Consider the following 19,251-nt stretch of genomic DNA (forward strand, 5'->3'; position numbering starts at 1 on the left):
GAAATTTGACTCTCTAGATGTGGAGAGCCAAACTCAAGGGGTGTTTGTCTGAGCTTATGAAAATTAGCTTATAAGCAACAAATGCTTATAAGCTAATTTTAGCTTATAAGCATTTGAAATTTTAAACAATTACGTGTTTGATTAAAATACTTATAAGTGACTGATAAGTAATTGACGTGTTTGGTAAAATGTGGCTTATAAGTGTATTTTATTATAAAATGACTAAAAAGGGTACTACATTAAACAAGGGTATACTAAGGAATTTTAAAATTAAATAAGGATAATGTGGTAATATACTTGGTCAAACTAGCTTATAAGCAAAAAAAAAAAAAAAAGTACCTCCCCCCCAACTTATTTTTTTTTGCTTATAAGCTCAACTTATAAGCTAAAAAATGTTATAAACAAACATGTCAGTTTAATTTTAGAGCTTATAAGCTTAGACAAACATCTCCTAACTCTCTAATTTATATTTTAAAGATAAAGAGTCTGTTGAACTCTTGTTTTTATGGATAAACTCTTTATAATAAAGAGTTTTGGTCATATAAAGAGTTATTTAGAGATGCTCTAAGAGCATTTCAATGATGTTCATTATTCTAAAGAGCATATTTTATATAAATAAAGAACATTTCATTATTTCTTAAATATAAATAATAAAATTTTTGTTCAAATCTAATACACTTTTTAAATTTAATAAAGATACTTTTTATTTTCAAGAAAGAAAGTTAATAGGAGAGAGAATTAATAAATAAAATGCATAAAAACTTGCAATTTATTAATTAAAATTATGATAGAGAGTGAAATTTGGCTCTCTAGATGTGGAGAGTCAAACTCACTTTTTAATTTATATTTAAACAATAAAGAGTCTGTTTGACTCTTGTTTTTATGGATAAACTCTTGATAATAAAATATTTGAGTCATATAAAAAATCTTTTGGAGATGCTCTAACCCCCACCGATTTTTCATAACTTGGTTTAATTAATCTAATTAAGATATCTAATGGGTTTAGAAATCTTAATAGTACTCTTTATTTTAAAGAGTATATTTCATATAAGCATTTTTATTGATTTTTAAATATGAACAATAAATTTTTTATTCAAATCCAATACACTCTTTAAATTTTAGGAGAGATAATATATTTTTTCAAGAAAAAAAAATTAATAAGAGAGATAAATCATAAATAAAATGCATAGAAATTTGTAATTTATTATTTAAAATTAAGATAGAGAGTGAAATTTGACTCTTTAGATGAGGAGAATCAAACTCACGATTTAATTTATATTTAAAGAATAAAGAGTCTGTTGGACTCTTGTTTTTATAGATAAACACTTTATAATAAAAACTCATTTAGAACATTTCTAATGGTGCTCTTTATTTAGAATAACATATTTCATATAAATAAAGAGCATCTTCATTAATTTTAAAATACAAAGAACACAATTTTTATTCAAATCCCATAGACTCTTTAAATTTAATGAAGATGCTCTTTATTTTTAAGAAAGAGAATTAATGGGAGAGAGGATTAATAAATAAAATGTATAAGAACTTGTAGGGTATTAATTAAAATTAAGATAAAGAGTGAAATTTGACTTTCTAAATGTGGAGAGTCAAACTCACTCTCTAATTTATATTTTAAAGATAAAGAATCTGTTGGACTCTTGTTTTTATGGATAAACTCTTTATAATAAAAAGTTTGGATCATATAAAGAGTCTTTTGGAGATGCTCTTACGTGAGAAACTCAAAAATTATTTTATTTTTTAAGTACAGCCAGCTAATACTTGTTGTGGGTCAATATAATTAATTGCTGTATTGAAGGAAAAAAAAAAGATCAAATTTATGGGATTGTATTATTTTACTACAATAATAGATAAGCTTTAAATTTAGTTTAGAATTAAATACACTATTTGAATGATAAAGATGGTTACTAAATTTCAAGTTAATTTATAGTATTCTAGATCTCTTGAAATGCGAGATGGATGAGAATAATGTTCCACTGGTGGGGCAACATTCATTCATCCTTAAGAATTATTGTATCACATCAATGAGATGTACATATTCAAAGAAAAAATAAGATTTGATTGTATTCTTCCGAATATGTGTGGTTGAGACTATTCCTTATTTATCAATTTTTCTATCTAGATATTGGTTTAATAATCCCGAGTGGCTGGATGAGATGGTAGTGACTCTTAACTGTATTACTCAAGAGGTCTTGAATTCGATTATCCTCGATTGCTAATAGAGATGATTACTGGATGATTTATCTTGTCATTAACTTCAAGATTCCAGAAGATTAGTCGAAGTGAATACAAGCTGGCTTAAATACCCTTGCCATTGATCACAAAAAAAAAAAAAAATTATAATATATATATATATATATATATTATTACAAAGGTTTTGGGAAAAAAAAACAATAGTATGATATATTCAATATTTCAGTTTAAACTATAAAATAAAACTGTCTCGCTTAAATATTTTGTTGTTCGCAATAAAATTTGTTGTTTAAAAGTTGGTGTTGTGAATATTGCCAGTGTCTCTATTATAGTATTATAAATAGTAATTAATTATGGGATAGGGTTGGGATAATTGTTCTGGGGTTAATAAATTTCTAGGCTTACACTATTTATAAATATTATGATGTGTTATATATATAATTATATAAATTTTATTTTATATAAAAATTTAAAATAATAAAATTTTATGATTGTGATATATATCACGTCATAATATAATAAAAATGATGTAAAAGAGTGATGTCATAATATAATAAAAATGATGTAAAAGAGTAATGTAAAATATATTATTGTATAAAAAGTGACGTAAAACTAGATTATTGATAAATTTCTTGAAGGTTTTGAACAAGCGTTATTCACGGAGGGAAAAGCTGTTATGAGTTGGATTTAGAGACAAAAGTTTCCTTTTTGGCAACAACATTTAATGAAAGATGTTGGGTTGGTTCATGACTTGAAAGAGTGGACATAATTCTCTCTCAAATTAACTCTGAATACAAACTTTAATAAAGTAAATAATAAATCTGAACTTACAATTAGCGAGTTCATATTTGGGCAGATGAGCTATTAGAGCTGTCGAATTCCGAATTATCACACTAAAATTGTATAAAAAAATTATAAATGTAATACTGTTCTAAAGTAAAATATATACAATACCATATTATTGATTTACAAATTTTAGAAAAAATTATACATGATATTCTTTTGCTAATATGGTGAGACGTTTAATAAAATAATTTCTTTTTCATCAAACTTTCATCCTAATCATCGATAATCCTCTATCGAAGATGATCATACCTGGTTTTCATAACTCCAGTCACAATACATGCCATTGTTTTTATGAAAAAATCTAGAATAATACAATAATATCCCGGCATACATACCACAGTTTGAATTATTTATGTCAACTCTAATTTTTTTTTATATTAATTAAGTTTTATTAACCAAAAAAGGTTGAGGTTACTAAAACTGAAAAGTATTATCATTATCATAATGTATTGACTTATAATATTGTTGATCATGGCCACTCAATATTTCATAAATAGGGTTTCTTTGATCTACTATTTCTCAAAATAGAGTTTTTTTTCTAAACTGATTAATTTGATATCTATTCTTGAACTTACAGTAACATCAACATCCCTGCACAATTCTATTCATGGTACAAATTCAATTTAAATTTTTTTATATGACTAAATTAGGCTAAACCGGGTTCGTCTTAAACCTAGCCTATTTCTGATATCTACCAAAAACTCCATGAATTTTGCAAACCAAACAAAACAGTACAATTTGTTCTTTTCATTAATCTAGTATCTGCCTCTCCTCCATTGTCCATTTTCCATGTGCCACAATTCACATAATTTCACTACTGCACATGAAACTCATGCTTTTTCCTCTCTCTCAATCCCAATTTCTATATAAACACTCATGCCTCAACAAAATTTCCCACAACCAAAACCAAATCCTTCCATTTCTCTCGAATATATTCTTAATTAATCCCTAGGCCAATGTTGAAGCTCAACTTCACCAATCTCAATCTTCCAAATCCTCTTCCCACTGGCCAACAAGCCATTTTCCATGGAAATGGCGCCTCCGCCAATGCTTTTCTTCCACTTCATTCACGAACTCCCTCAAAAATCTCCAAAATCCGAGTGGCTTGTCCCCTCCAACATCAAGCCTCGTAGTCGATTTAACCGAAAGAAAAGCCACCGCTGTTAAGGCTGTTGTCACTGTGATTCCAACCGTCAGTAGTTGCTTTTAGCATTTCTATTGACAGCAGTTTGGATACTTTACAAGATGCCCTCGGCAAATCTCTCCTCCTGGAGCTCGTTAGCGCCGAGCTCGACCCCAGTAAGTTTCAAACACAGTCGTCAGGATACTATGTGAACTGTTCATCTTTTCTAATTTAAAGGTTTGAGACGCGTGTTAGCAAAAGAAACTAAAAATTAAGTCAAATATCTGAACCCTTGAAATCGATGAATAAATATTTTTTGTTTTTACTATTTCTTCATCTAGCCAATACTTCGACTAATTTGACTAATTGTTTAGGGTGTGTTCGTAAGATGGTTGGTCTTTTTCATGACATCTCTGTATTTTTTTTTTTTCTCTTTGAATGATACTACAAACTAGTTTTCAGCTCGTCAAGATACTGTAATTTAAATTTTGACACAGCTTTTGAACTGCTCATTTTTTTAATAATTTAATGGCGTTGAGAGGGTTGACTTAACATAAAAAGTAACTAAAAGTTAAGATCTCAACCTTTAAGTCGATGAATAGATACTTTAACCGTTTGAAAAAGTTTTTCTTCATATAACAAAACTGTAGCTCTTCGAGCACACATAAGACGTTTAACTCGTGGATTCAGAGACTGGATTGGAGAAGCCAACCATTAAGGCGTTTGCACACAAAGGGAAGGAGGTGAAAGGAGAGGCAACATACGAGGCTGAGTTCAAGATTCCGCGGATTTCGGAGAAGTTGGAGCGGTGTTTGTGGAGAATGATCACCACAAGGAGATGTTCTTTAAGGATATTGTTCTTGATGGATTCGATACATCTAAGGTGAAGATAATATGTGGCTCATGGGTTCAGCCTAAGACCGATAAGACGCAGAAGAAGAGAGTCTTCTTTAAGCTAAGGTCAGTGTCACGTTTTTTTGTTTATTCTGATTCCTATGTCCTATGATAAGTTTACTATCTACTACGTTGTTATACCTATGTTTTTTCTTTATTATTATATTTGTTATTTTCTTTATATTTATTTGCAATAACATCAGAAAGCTTGCAGGGTATAGGTCGGTCAGCTGAAGTAAAAAAAAGGGAGAAAGATTTAATTGCTTATGATTTTGCTTTAAAGTTGAGATGATCATAATTAACGAATTAAACCAACAATGGTTTGTTTTTTGGTAAATTTCTTGGAAAAAAAAAAATTAAAGGATAATTTACAAACAAGTATTAAGGTTTACCTTAAATTAAGAAGGATAATTTTTTTTTTTTTTTTTCATTCATAAATTTCTTGGAAAAAAATTAAAGTATAATCTTTCCACATGATCCTTTCCATTATCTGCCAACTTTATCTTCCAAAATTTAGAAAATACATACAAATAATTAATACTATTTCAATATTAACCATTTGATAAAAATCTAATAATATATTAACTAGAATATTATATTGTACTTATATAATAAATCATGATGAATTACATGTATAGAAGAGAATTTCCAACAGATAATAATAACATGAAAACTTTATTCAATCCTACAACAAACATTACAGAGAGACAGAATCCATCAGGAACAATACCTTTAACTTTATTTATTTTTATTTTTGGGGGGGGGGGGGGGGGGGGGGGGGGGGGGGAATTTTTAACATTCTGAATCAAATTATACTCTCAACAGTGGTCCTTGACGTCATACGTATTACAATAGTGGTCCTTGATTACTGAACAATATATTTGGTCTCATTACAATAGTGGTCCTTGATTACTGAACAAAATATATTGGCCTCCATGAAGATAAGCTTTTCACTCGAATTTAATTAATTCGATTTCATCATCGACTTATTGAGCTCTTGGTTTTGTGAGATCAGTCTACTTGCCATCAAACACACGAATGGACTGACGAGGTTGAGAGCCAAAGAGCTTGTCCATCTACGAGGCACCGGACAAGGAGAGTGCAAGAACACCGAGAGAATTTACGATTATGATGTGTACAATGATCTTGGAAACCCTGATAAGAGCGAGATTTGGCTCGACCAGTGCTCGGCGGGAGCAGCACCCTACCCTCGTCGTGCAGAACAGGACGACCTCGGTGTGACAAAGGTAAGGAGTAGCACTGATATCATGAAGTCCTTTTCTTTTAAGGTAAAATAGGGTTTTAATAATAGATAGTCATTTTTTAAGGGATAGTGAAAGCTTAAAATCAAAATATTGGAGCATTAATTAATCCTTACGTAATATTTTTATTTTAAATCGGGACCAGTTTCTTAATGTAGGAAGTTCACGGAAAGCCCAAGTTAAAGATAAATTTCTTGTGTGAAGACTTAAAATGTTTTATATTTCAGGTGATTTTAATGATTTGATTCAGATTTAAAAAAAAAAAAAAAAAAAAAAAAAGGACAAACTAACTGACTAGTGCGCTTGATTGATTCCCAAATTAAAAATAATGCATATCCATCACTGACTAGTAGCAAACATGGACAGTCTTGACATGTGAAGAGTCATAAATAATTGTACGGAAATCTATACGGAAGTGGGGAAAAGAACAAGAAAAAGGAGACTGTACAAGAAAGCCAAGAGTAAAGTAAATTATGAATCAATAAACTAAACGTCTTAAATTTTGTATGTTGCGACATTTGTAAGTGGATTAGATAATCATTCATTTATACATTCAAATTAATTAGGTGTAAAATTTGGGGTATAGATTTGTGTTACATCCTAGCATATATATCCTTGTAAAAATAAAAGAAAATGTTTTATGGTCCAATTATAAATCAATACAAAGTACTTTTTATGGAAAATGAAGGCATTTAGAATAAAACAATTCAAGAAATAAATACAAAATTTTTTCAAAAAAAAAAAAAAAACTTTTAATTGTGTTCGTCGTATTAAAAAGTGATTTTAGAGCACGATGAACTTGTTAAGGAAGTAGTGGGCTGGTGACCCCACTAAAAAAAATTCATTATTTTTTCCTAGCTTTTTGTTTGACCAAGTATATTTGTATTAATGTTTTTAGATTCTATTTAATTACGTAATTTGCTCCTGACATTAATTCTGGATATGTCTCCCTCTTAGAGCACACGTTAAGAATGTTTTTTCTCTTATTATCGATTATGCAATTAATGGCTAATTTTAATTACTTTTTGGGACTCTGCCGATCCATATTCTGAGAAATTAGCCACTAGCACAATCTACGTACCCAGAGATGAAGCCTTCTCGGACTAAAAAACCTAACTTTTCAGCCAAAACTCTCTACAGCGCCCTGCATGCTTTAGTCCCGGCGATCGAAATTCGATCGTCGACTCCGATCTAGGGTTTCCATACTTCACGGCCATAGATTCCCTCTTCAACGAAGGAATCAACTTGCCCCCACTCACTAAACAAGGGTTCTGGAAAACACTCATCCCAGATTGGTTAAGGCCATTGAGGATACCAGTGAAGATGTGCTACGTTTTGAGACCCCTGAAGCCATGGAAGTGAGAAAATTGCTCATTCTCTTTTCTTAAAAGGCATTAAAAAATCTCAAGTTTCGTGCATAATTTTTTGTTTTTGATTCGCAGGAGATAGATTTTTTTGGTTTAGGGATGAGGAGTTTGCTCGGCAAACTCTAGCTGGTCTCAACCCATTATGCATAAAATGGTCACGGTATGTTGTATATCATATACAAGATTACGTCTAAACTTCATTATTTACCCAAGCAAATACTAAAAGTAAAATTTGAACTAATTTCTGAATTTGATTAAAAGTTCTGGGGACGTCTATTATCCATGGGGGTATATTGTCTTTATTAAATATCCATTAAATTTTATTATTTAGATAAAAACTTTTTTGTTGGTAACTGGAGTGTCCAAGCCCAACTAATCTCCAGAGCCTATTAAATATCGTAAAAGTCTAACGGATCATAAGGTATAATGTTATTGGTAGATGATTTTAATTTGAATCCACGAATCTCTTTGACTATCAAATCAATCCCTTAAAGTTATTAAATAAAAACCTAGATTAGGAGAAAATTCTAATTCTAGTATTTATAATATTCTGACTTAATTATAGATCGCAAGAATAAAATTAAGGTATTAATAAGCATGTTAACGTCATTCATACTAACAGAGAATTCAGCTTAAAATTTGCTTTAAAAATTGTGCGAATGGCCATTGAAAAGCACACTCGACCCTGCAGTTTATGGTCCGCCAGAATCAAAAATCACCAAAGAGATCATCGAGAAGGAATCAAAGGCGTCATGACTGTGGATGAGGTACAACAAACAAACAGAACTCCGTAAATTTCCATTTCTTCTACATGAAAATTGCACACCATTAATTAAAACTAATTGTTGTTGATTAATTTCCACAAGGCCATCAAACAAAAGAAGCTGTTCATTTTAGATTACCATGACTGATGCTACCATATGTTCAGAAAGTGAGAACGTTAAAGAACACAACGCTTTAGGATCTCGCACGGTGTTTTTCTAAACCCAGATGGCACGTTGAGGCCTCTGGCTATCGAGCTCGTTCGACCTCCGATGGACGGCAAAACCAGTGGAAAGAAGTGTACACTCCAAGTTGGAACTCACGGATTGCTGGCTATGGAGGTTGGCTAAAGCTCAAGTCCTCGCCATTGATTCTGGCTATCACCAACTTATTGCCATGGTAGTCCATCTCATCTCTCCGATATTCCTCTTGAAAGTTTGCTAAAAAGATAACATTTTCTTTAATTTTTATTTCAGTGTTATTTAACTGTCAACACTATAAATTATCAGGTTAATTATCAGCACCACCTAAGTATTGTAGGTAAATTGTGCTCCATTCGATCAATCATTTGATAACCAGAGGCGTTTGTAACGACATTAACTCTGTTGCAGGTTAAGAACTCATTGTTGCACAGAACCTTATATAATTGCCACCAACGGCACACTCAGTGTGATGCACCCAACTCTAGACTGTTGCACCCCCATTTCCGGTACACAATGGAGATCAATGCCCTAGCTCGAGAAAAGCTAATCAATGCTGATGGGATCATCGAAAGCAATTTCACCTGGAAGTTCTCCAGGAGCTCAGCTCTGCTGTATACGATGCGTTGTGGCGTTTTGACCACGAGGCACTGCCCCAAGACCTAATCAACAGGTAAACTTTTTTCATCGAAAAGTGTAAATTTTTTTTTTTTTTTTCGTGACCGTTTCCTAATTTGTTTCTCCTCTTGTGGCTAACCAGGGGGATGGCTGTTGAAGATCCAAATTCTCCTCAGGCCTAAAGCTCACAATTGAAGATACCCCTACGCCAATGATGGACGTGTCTTTGGGACGCATTGAAAAAATGGGTGACCGATTATGTAAACCACTATTACCCTGATCCAAAAACTTGTCGCCTCCGATCAAGAGCTCCAAGCATGGGGAAAGAGATCAAAAAACGTCGGACATGGAGATAAAAAGGATGCGCCATGGTGGCCTGAGCTCAAAACCCCGAAAGATTAATCGAAATCGTCACAACCATCGCCTGGGTGGGCCTCCGGTACCCAGCCAGCCGTAAACTTCGGGCAGTATCCATACGCAGGCTATTTCCCAAACAGGCAACCATTGCAAGAATCAACATGCCACAGAAGATAACTCCGAAGAGGGCTGGAAATTCTTATTGGAGAAGCCGGAAGTTGTGCTTTGAGATGCTTTCCTTCACAGGTGCAAGCGGCGACGGTTATGACGGTGCTGGATGTGCTCTCGAATCACTCTCCGGACGAGAGTGGAGTATTGGGGCAGCAAGCGGAGCCGGCGTGGGAGGAGGATCCGCAAGTGAAAAGTGCTTTGAGAGGTTTAATGGGAAGTTGAAGGAGTTTGAGGGAGTTGTGGATGCGAGGAATGCGAATAAGGAGTTGAAGAACAGAAATGGAGCTGGGATTACGCCGTATGAGTTGTTGAAGCCGTTTCCGATTCTGGTGTCACCGGAAAAGGAGTTCCTTATAGCATTTCCATCTAGGGTTGAGATCTAGTAACAATGAGAAGCTAAGAGGAATAATAAATGTGTGCGTAATTAAGAAAGCATGAAAATGTTTCACCAAGAAAATTCTTTTTGAGGATATGTTCCTAGTTTTCTGTATAATTGTTTTTAATTAAAAAAAAAAAAAGATACCAGTTTCAAAAATTTGGGTCTAATATATCACTGAAGCAAAGGGTGTCAATAAAAAATCCTCTTCTTAAATAGATTAAAAGTTCCTAGACTTGATGAAGTATAAGTGTAGCTAGCTAAAGGAAATAAAAGAAAAGTGATATAAATAAACAATGCACAAGAACAAGATCAAACTTATAACTATATATAAATAAGAGATGATAAGATTGAAATTAAGATCATTGGGCAGGTACTAAATATAGCATAAATATTGCAACACAGTTTTAAATTTTGTACTTTCCCATAGAAATGTACACATTAATGTTAAATATCACTCAATAATTTAGGATATCCATAGAAAGTATAACAATATATTTATTAATTGAGAACTTTGGAACAGTCCCATATCAATTCATTATAAATATCATGTATCAAAAAACATATAAAATATTAGATTATATCCCTCTATTTTTTGAGGAAATTCTTGAACCAACGAGCTAAGAGTTTGGGGTATCTTTTATCCATTTTATAATCCACGTAATTGATGTCAAAACTAAACGAAATAGAGACAACAACATGAACAAAAATATAATAGTAAAACAAACAAAATAGTAAATAAAGAAAATAACATGTACGATTTTTCTGGTTCACCCAATGTGGGCTACGTCCAAACTAATAATATTATTGCAATATGCCTCACCTTTCTCGTTTACAATGAATGAATTGTTCTATGATTTGCTATCACACCCATAACAAGAGAAAAAAATATGTATACTAGGTTTAAGAGACTAAACTAGTTTACAAGGATTCTTATTTCTAAGCCAACCCAATAGAAATTAGTAACTAAAAGAAATTCTACAGTGGTTATACATGGAAAAGCCCAAAAACTGCCTACGGGCTCGGGGGCGTGCCCCCATGACCCCCGACCGCTCACTGAGGAGCGGGGCACCTGCCTGTGATTGGGCAAAGGACCCTCAAATGCGTCCCGTTACTCATTAGTGTTGAAGTATTCGACAACTCCAACAAAAACGAACCGTATCACCTGAAAAACCACTCAAATTGTCCAACAATGACCAAGCAAAATATCCCTTCACGGTCACTCATCCCAAAAGAAAGTCACAAAATGATTTAATTAACCTTTAATTATTCACTAATATCATGATTAGAGTGTCATCATTAAGCACTTAATGGCTCTTTGAAGAAAAGAGAGATGACGATAATAGTAATCAATTCTCAATTTGTCAACAAGGGCTGTAGTGATAATGTGGTATTGTTTGCTTCATCAATTCCAGCAATTAATTAAGCAAATGAGAGCAATAATATTTAGAATTAAATGGCTGTTTTAAATTCAATTTTATTTTTCATTACGTTAATGTGAAGAAGAATTATTATCATGATAAGCTAATTTACATTTTCTGTACTATAAATGAGAGAATTATTGTATTTTTTCTTAGTATAAAGTAAGAGATCTCAAATCCCTCGTGGATAGATATAAAGCCAATCGGATGCAGCATACATTGATCAAATCCAATAACTTCAAAGATTAAGGGTTTTTTTATCCTCAACAGAACGAGAGAAATACATCGATATTTTTTAATGATACCATCTATATTTTTTAAAAACCAGAAAATCATGTTTAATAACGATGGCTAACGGTTTACTATCAATAGTAATACTAAAAAACAAAATTTTAATCGAAAATTGTAAAAAAAAAAAAATTGTCTTTGAATAGAGGTGGGCAAGGGACCGGTCCCTTGGGGGCCCAGGCCTGGGACCGGTCTCAGGCCCATGAGAAAAACCAGGACCCGGACCAGGCCTTAGGCCTGGTCGGGACTGGTCCCATGGGCCCAGGACCGGTCCTAGGATCGGTCCCATGGGGCTTGGATAATTTTATTTTCCCCCCTCAATTTTTTTTTTATATTTTAGGGGCAAAACAAAATTTTATAGGGGGTTTTTACTATTTTTTAGGGGTTGATTAGTAAGTTTCTAAAAATTTAATTAATTTTAAAAAATAATAAATTAATATTTAATTTTAATTTTTAACATAAATGTAATATTCACATTTCACACATTCACGCTTCACAAACAAACAGTTAAATATTTTTTTTATTAAATTATTCATCTTCAATTTCATCGTCAACATTAGTTACATTATTCAAATCTGTATTCCTAAAGAGTTCGAGTAGTTTGAGATCTTTTGCCGTTTTGATTTGGTGAAGTATCGCCAGACATCGGACACGACCCTCTTTGACAGTCGGGGGGGTTGGGCTTTGTCCATGCCCGTTGACTCGCAGCTCGCATGTGTTTGGCTACACCTCACCCGATCGAATGTGGTTGTGGAATTACAGTTGCTTCCTCTGGAGGAAATGGTGAAAATGGATTGAAGCCTTCAATTTCTTCGGTGGATGGAACGTAAAACTCATTTGGGGAAGACATTATAAATTTATGATAAAATAATAAATAATTAAAATGAAAAGAAATTAAATAATAATATGAAATTATGATGATATTGAAAAATAGAAAAAAAATTTGAATAATATAAATAAATAATATGAATAAATTATAAATATAAATTGAATGAGAAATTGAGAGAATGAAAGAATGAGAGATTGATTGCTGTGAAAAAAAATGAAAGGTTTTAGGGTTATTTATAGTATAGTTGTGGGGGGCAAAATGAAAAAAAAACTTATAATTAATAAATAATTATAAGTTTATAACCGTTGGCTGCTGTTATAAAAAGTTAATTTTTTTTTTTAAATAAATTTTGTAAAATTTCATTTTAGCCCTTATAATTTATACTTATTTGAGGTTTTAATGTAATTTTACAAAGGACTAAAATGCAAAAAAAAATTTGGGCCCAGGCCCGGGCCTTGGAGGAGGGCCCGGGCCTTCCTCCTTAGGCCTGGTCCAGTTTTGGGACCAGGCCTCCTAGGACCGGGTTTTGATGCGGGGCCTTTGGGCCCGGTCCCAAATGCCCAGCTCTATCTTTGAATACCTAATGACATCCAAAAACAAGGATTCAATTTTTTAAATATACCCATTTGAGAATTTTCGTCTACATATATATATAAAGAAAACAAAATTTATTAAAAGAGGAAACATTCAATAGCATTGAATATCTTTAAAAAAAAATACCATGATGGAATTAGTAAGTTCTCTCAAAGAAAAGTGTGAAATAATGTTGATTAACTTGAAGAAAAGGAAGTGTACCTTTGGCCCAACTGGGATTTCATTATGTGAAGCTACAAAAAAACTGTTGGATCGTAAGTTGTTAGTTAATTCACTTGAGTGTATGGTTACCCATTTTAAGTGCAGCAAAAGTATTATTAAGTTGATTAGGACATTTCCAATTTAATTACATTAAACATAAGTGCAGAAAATAAAGAATACAATCAGATAAATGGTTCGACTAAAATCCACTTTTAACCTACATCCATAGGACCTTGTCCAGATCAAAGCAATTCACTAAGTTAAAAACACATTATAAGATAATGTTCAAAGTTGATTTAAGATACAGTAAAAAGAACTTTCTGTTCAGCTTTACACTTAGCACCACACTCTGAATCCTTAACGTGTAGCAACTCCTTGGAGCTTCTTCATGTACTAACACTGCGCACTAGCATCAGCAAAGCAACAACGTTCCAAGAGCTATCAAGTCAATGAATAATGTGGGGAGGTTTTGGCACACAATGGAAATGAACCTATAAACCTTAAGAGAAAGTATACTCTAAGAAATTTTAGAGTACAACGAAATAAAAGATTAAAAGGTTAGAATCAAAGGTGTAAGATGAGAAGATATATAGTATAGGGTTTCTTGCTCAACACATATGTGCCAAATCAGCCAACAAGGGGCTGACCCATGTTTGTCCAAATAAGGAAATTATTCATTCTTTTGGTTTGGACCACAAAACAAATCAGGAAAGATAACTTTATTCCCTAGGACCACTTAAGGATACTATGACACATGTAAAAGGTCCTAAAAAGTTATAGACAAAGATAAACAATATCTTTTTCACTTTATCAGACATGTAACTCGTGCTGGGTTGCAAATATTTGAAGTGAGAGTGTAAGCACAAACTGTAACCAAGCCAAGACACAAGTTTGGCAATCGATGTGCACGCAAAAATGATGTGCACACACGACAAAGGAAACAAGCCAAATCATAAGATTGGCAACTAGTGTGCACACAAAACTGTTGTGCACACACAACTCATAATTTTGACAAACTATGAATATTCCACATTCTCCCCCTTTGTCAAGCTTATGAACAAAGAACATAATAAAAAATATCAAGTGTAAACCTGTTTCAATCAACCAATCAAACCTGCAGATTTGCAAGAAACAAACATACAAACAAAAAGAACCAAAAGCAACACAAGTATGAACACAAGGTTAGCAAATAAAACATCAAGATAAAATGACTAAAAGGTTCTGCAGAAACAAAACAAAACAAAACATTAGCAAAAAAAATAACAAACTCAATTCACAATTTAGCAATAAACAAAACATAATTTTTTTTTCACTCCACCATAAGACTTACTCCCCCTCTTTGTTCATAAGTCTTGCAAACTTTCAAGAGGGAACCAAATATTGATGAGCTGTCTTCTTGATTCTTCTCTTAGAAGAAGCAGTAATGGTGACATGAGAATCCTCCACTTGAACATTTGGGGCAACATCAGAGGCAGTTTCAACAGCTTCATGAGAGGACTCATCTTAGACTGGAGGAGATTTCACTTTGGTAGGAGAAGGAGGAACATCTTCAGTGCGCACATGAGAAGTATCTGTTTCTTTAGAGTGTTGTTCTCTCTCTTGATCAGCTGCATCTTCAGGTTGATCTTCATCTTTATGAGCAACTTCTTATTGAATAACAACAGTAGGATCTTCAGTAGTAGGAATAAAGGTCTCAGCAGGTGCAACAGGAGAAGCAGGAAGGACCTTATGTTGATCAGTAATAGGCTCAGACAGAATAGGGGAAGCAGGCTTCTTCTTCTTCATATCATTCTCCATTTTGTCCATCCGAGCACTAAAAGAAAGATGAATTTCCTTCACATATTGGAGAACACTCTCCATGGAATCTTGCATAGCAACAAAAAGTTTGGACTGCCAAGTGTTAGTCCTTGTGTGTTCACCAAAGAATGTGGAAGGGATGTTCTCTAATGGTTGTCTAAAAGACTTCTTGGTAACAGTCTTTATCTTCAGCAAGGGCTCCACTTCATAAAATTTTGATTTGTGGATGGAGATGATCTTGTCAATCAGGGAAGGAAAGGATAAAATCTGGATAACATGAGTGGATTGTGCAGCTACCCTAACACTTGTGAAAATCAATGCGGCTGAGTTGATTTTCTTCCCTTGTGTAATCCTATATAAAAGTTGTGCTCTTTTTGGTCTAACAGTGGAATTATGCATTGAGGAAGACCAGTTTGTTAATGAAATCTCAAACAACAACCGGTAAAAGGGTGTGAGAGCACTAGGCTGAAGATCTCCACTTCTAGGCCATATAGCAATTGAACCACCAGTTATAATTTTAACAATTTTGTCTAAGTCCAAACTGGTCAAATCAAAATTTTTCTTAATCTTTTTCATACCTAGAACACCCTAACAACATTTTCATTGAAAAGAACCCAATGACCTCTAACATAAACTCTGTCATTGTGCACATCAGAGTTCGGTTCAACATCATCAAGGCCAAAATTGGCGTAAAACTCTTAAACAAGAGTTCGAATGTGTGCAGTCAAACCTGAGACAATGTTAAGCCATTTTTGTTCCTTCATCATGGCATGAAACTCATCAAAATCATTTAACCTAACATTTACCTCACTCATAATTGTCTTTTTGACAATGTGGCTCTTAGACCTTACCTCAGCAGTAGGCAAGACAAAATGAGCGATTTTACTAGCTGAAGTCTCTTCCATGATTGCCTTCCGTTTCTTCTTTGCAATCTCTGCTAGAGTCAGGGGCTTTGATGGAGCATCTTTCGTAGGAGTAGTCTTATGAGATTTGAGAGTGGCAATTGGAGTGTTATTTGAGGCGTTGTTGGACGCCGAAGGGGATTTTTCTGGTGAATTTTTAGGTGAGGCAGGGGCAGAATCCTCCGGTGAGCACACAGAGTCCTGGTGATCACTGGAAATAGGGGAAGAGACATGTGAGAATGAGTGGCTGGTTTCTTCCTCGTAGCATTCCGTTGGAGTGGTAGAGTCAGACTCCGGTGGGGTTTGCTCTTTCGTTGCCTTTTTCTTGTGGCGACTGGATTCCTTCAAGGCTTGAAAACCCTTTTTGAATGATTCCTCCATGGCTTTCTCTTCGGGTTTTCAATTGCTTTCTTCCTAGAATCCATGAGAAAAATAATTGAAAAAATTTTTAGTGAAGTTTTTGAGAGAAAAATCGTGAGAGATGAAGAACAAACGGTGGCACAATAGGGTTTTAGAAACTGAAAATTGATGCGAAAAAGATTAGGGTAAACATTTATGACAAGTAGTGATTCTTAAGCCTTAAAGAGAGTTTTTCCAAAAATAGAACTTTATCCTAAGTGAGTGTACATAGGCAACCGTGTGAGCACACAACATCTCAAAAGAACATTAGAAAATTTCAAAAAGACTTGACTTTATTGAACAATTTTAAAAGCATAAAAACTTAAAATGATGAAATGCTTCACATAAATTTTTGAAGGTCAAGACAGTCAATTTGTGCAAAACATCCTAACAGATCAAATTTTCAATCTTAAAAGGCACAATATCTTATAAGGAAGTTGTCAACATAATGCAATCAAAACAACACTTCTTTAATCACACATAAGAGAAAGTCACATAAGTTTGTCTAAGTGTGTAATAGTTTCTTCAAGGGGGTTAAAAGACACATTGGTCAATTAATATTTTGCAAGAGAAACTCCCCCTTACCTCATGCCCTACTATATTTTGCATTTTTCTTTTTCAGCATAGAAAATAAAGATTTTTCTTTTCATTTTGATCAAAGGGCAAATAACTCTAAAAAACATTAACCAAAATATAGCTTTTACATTTGCAAGAAGGTAGTTCTCTCAATGGTATAGATTTTCCAAGATATAGGGGTCTCTACAAATTAGAAAATTACTCAAAATAACTTTCACACTTCAGGCAAGGTAGCTCTTTCATAATGGTGGCAAGAATGGACAAAACAACTCATGATGAGATAAGGTCATGTTATAGAGAGAGTCTCGGTGGACACAATATACTTGAGTTAGCACACAGGTAAGAGAGAACAAGTGACAATTAGAGTGCTAGCACAGATTAAAGGACTTGACAAAAAAAAAAAAAAAAAAAGCAAAAAAAATTACATATCCATGCCTTATCATTAATAGAAATGAAAAACTACTCAAGTTGAAGTAGTGCAATGGACTTCCTCAAGAAAACAAAAGTGTCATAGTCAAGTGCTTTTGTAAATAAATTAGCCAATTAGGATTTTGTGTTCACATGAGAAAGTGCATTGATGTTCTCCTCAACTAACTCTCTAATGAAATGATGTCTTATATCAGTGTGCTTAGTTCTAGAATGCTGGACTGGATTCTTAGAGATGTTAATGGCACTCATGTTATCACAAAATATTGTCACACAATCTTGATCAACACCATAATCAAACAACATTTGTTTTAACCATAAGATTTGAGTGCAACAACTCTCTGCAGCAATATACTTAGCCTCAGCAGTGGATAGGGAGACTGCATTTTGCTTCTTAATGTATCAGGTGACAAGGTTGTGTCGAAGTAGAAACATCCACTCGAAGTGCTCTTTTGATCATCTAAACTTCCTACCCAATCCGCATCACTATATCCAACCAAGCAATTCTTAGAATCAAATGAATACCAAAGACCAAAGTCACAAGTACCTAAAACATATTTCATGATTTTTTTACTGCATTCAGGTGCAACTCAGAAGGGTTAGCTTGAAACCTAGCACAAACATATACACTAAAACAAATATCAAGTCAGCTTGCAGTCAAGTAAAAGAGGTTTCCTATCATGCTTGGGTACATCTTATAGTCTATCTCTTTACCATGTTCATCTCTGGACAGCTTACGGGTAGCACTCATAGGGGTTTTAGCATGCTTTGCTTTCTTTAGACAAAATCTTTTCAACATGTTTCTACCATACTTTGATTGGGAAACAAACATGCCATTTTTCATTTATTTAATTTGAAGACCAAGAAACATATTCAATTCCCCAACCATACTCATCTCAAACTCATTTTTCATTAAACTAATGAATTCAAGAGCATGTGAATGAGATGTAGAACCAAACACAATATCATCAACATAAATTTGTGCACACAAGATTTCATTGTTAGCACACTTGATAAAGAGAGTTTTGTTGGCGTTACTTTGTTTATAGTTATGCTCAAGAAGAAAGGGTGTCCACCTTTAATACTAGGCCCATGGGGCTTGTTTCAACCCATAAAGTGCTTCCATCAATCTAAACACATGATTCGGTTTGTGAGGGTCTTGAAAGTCGATTAGTTATTTTACATACACTTCTTCGGTGAGCATCCCATTCAAGAAAGCGCTTTTAACATCCATTTGAAACAATTTGATCTTGAGGCAGCAGGTAATAGCCAACAACAAGTGGATGGACTCAAGTCATACAACCGGAGCAAAGGTTTCATCAAAATCGATTCCCTCCACTTGAGTATACCCTTGGGCAACAAGCATTGCTTTGTTCTTGACAATATTACCAAACTCATCAGTTTTTTTTTTTTTTTTTTTTTAAATCCATTTGGTACCTATTATGTTGATTCCTTCAAGTCTCGGCATAAGTGTCAACGCATCATTCCTTTCAAATTGTTCTAATTTTTCATGTATAGCCTCAATCCAATTTTCATTTTTCAATGCTTGCTTGACATTCTTCGCCTCTGCAAGAGACACATAATAAAGATGGTTAATTTCATTTTGTCTTCTTCTTCTTGTAACCATTATCTCA

The 19,251-nt window shown here is 33.6% G+C and overlaps 1 pseudogene; it reads left to right on the plus strand.

Moving 5' to 3' along the window:
- Positions 1-1,970: 1,970 nt before the first annotated feature.
- Positions 1,971-10,262, plus strand: LOC116126342 (annotated as a pseudogene).
- The last annotated feature ends 8,989 nt before the right edge of the window (positions 10,263-19,251 follow it).

This window comes from Pistacia vera, unplaced genomic scaffold (assembly GCF_008641045.1).
Source record: "Pistacia vera cultivar Batoury unplaced genomic scaffold, PisVer_v2 Contig179, whole genome shotgun sequence".
In the NCBI taxonomy this organism is placed as follows: domain Eukaryota; kingdom Viridiplantae; phylum Streptophyta; class Magnoliopsida; order Sapindales; family Anacardiaceae; genus Pistacia; species Pistacia vera.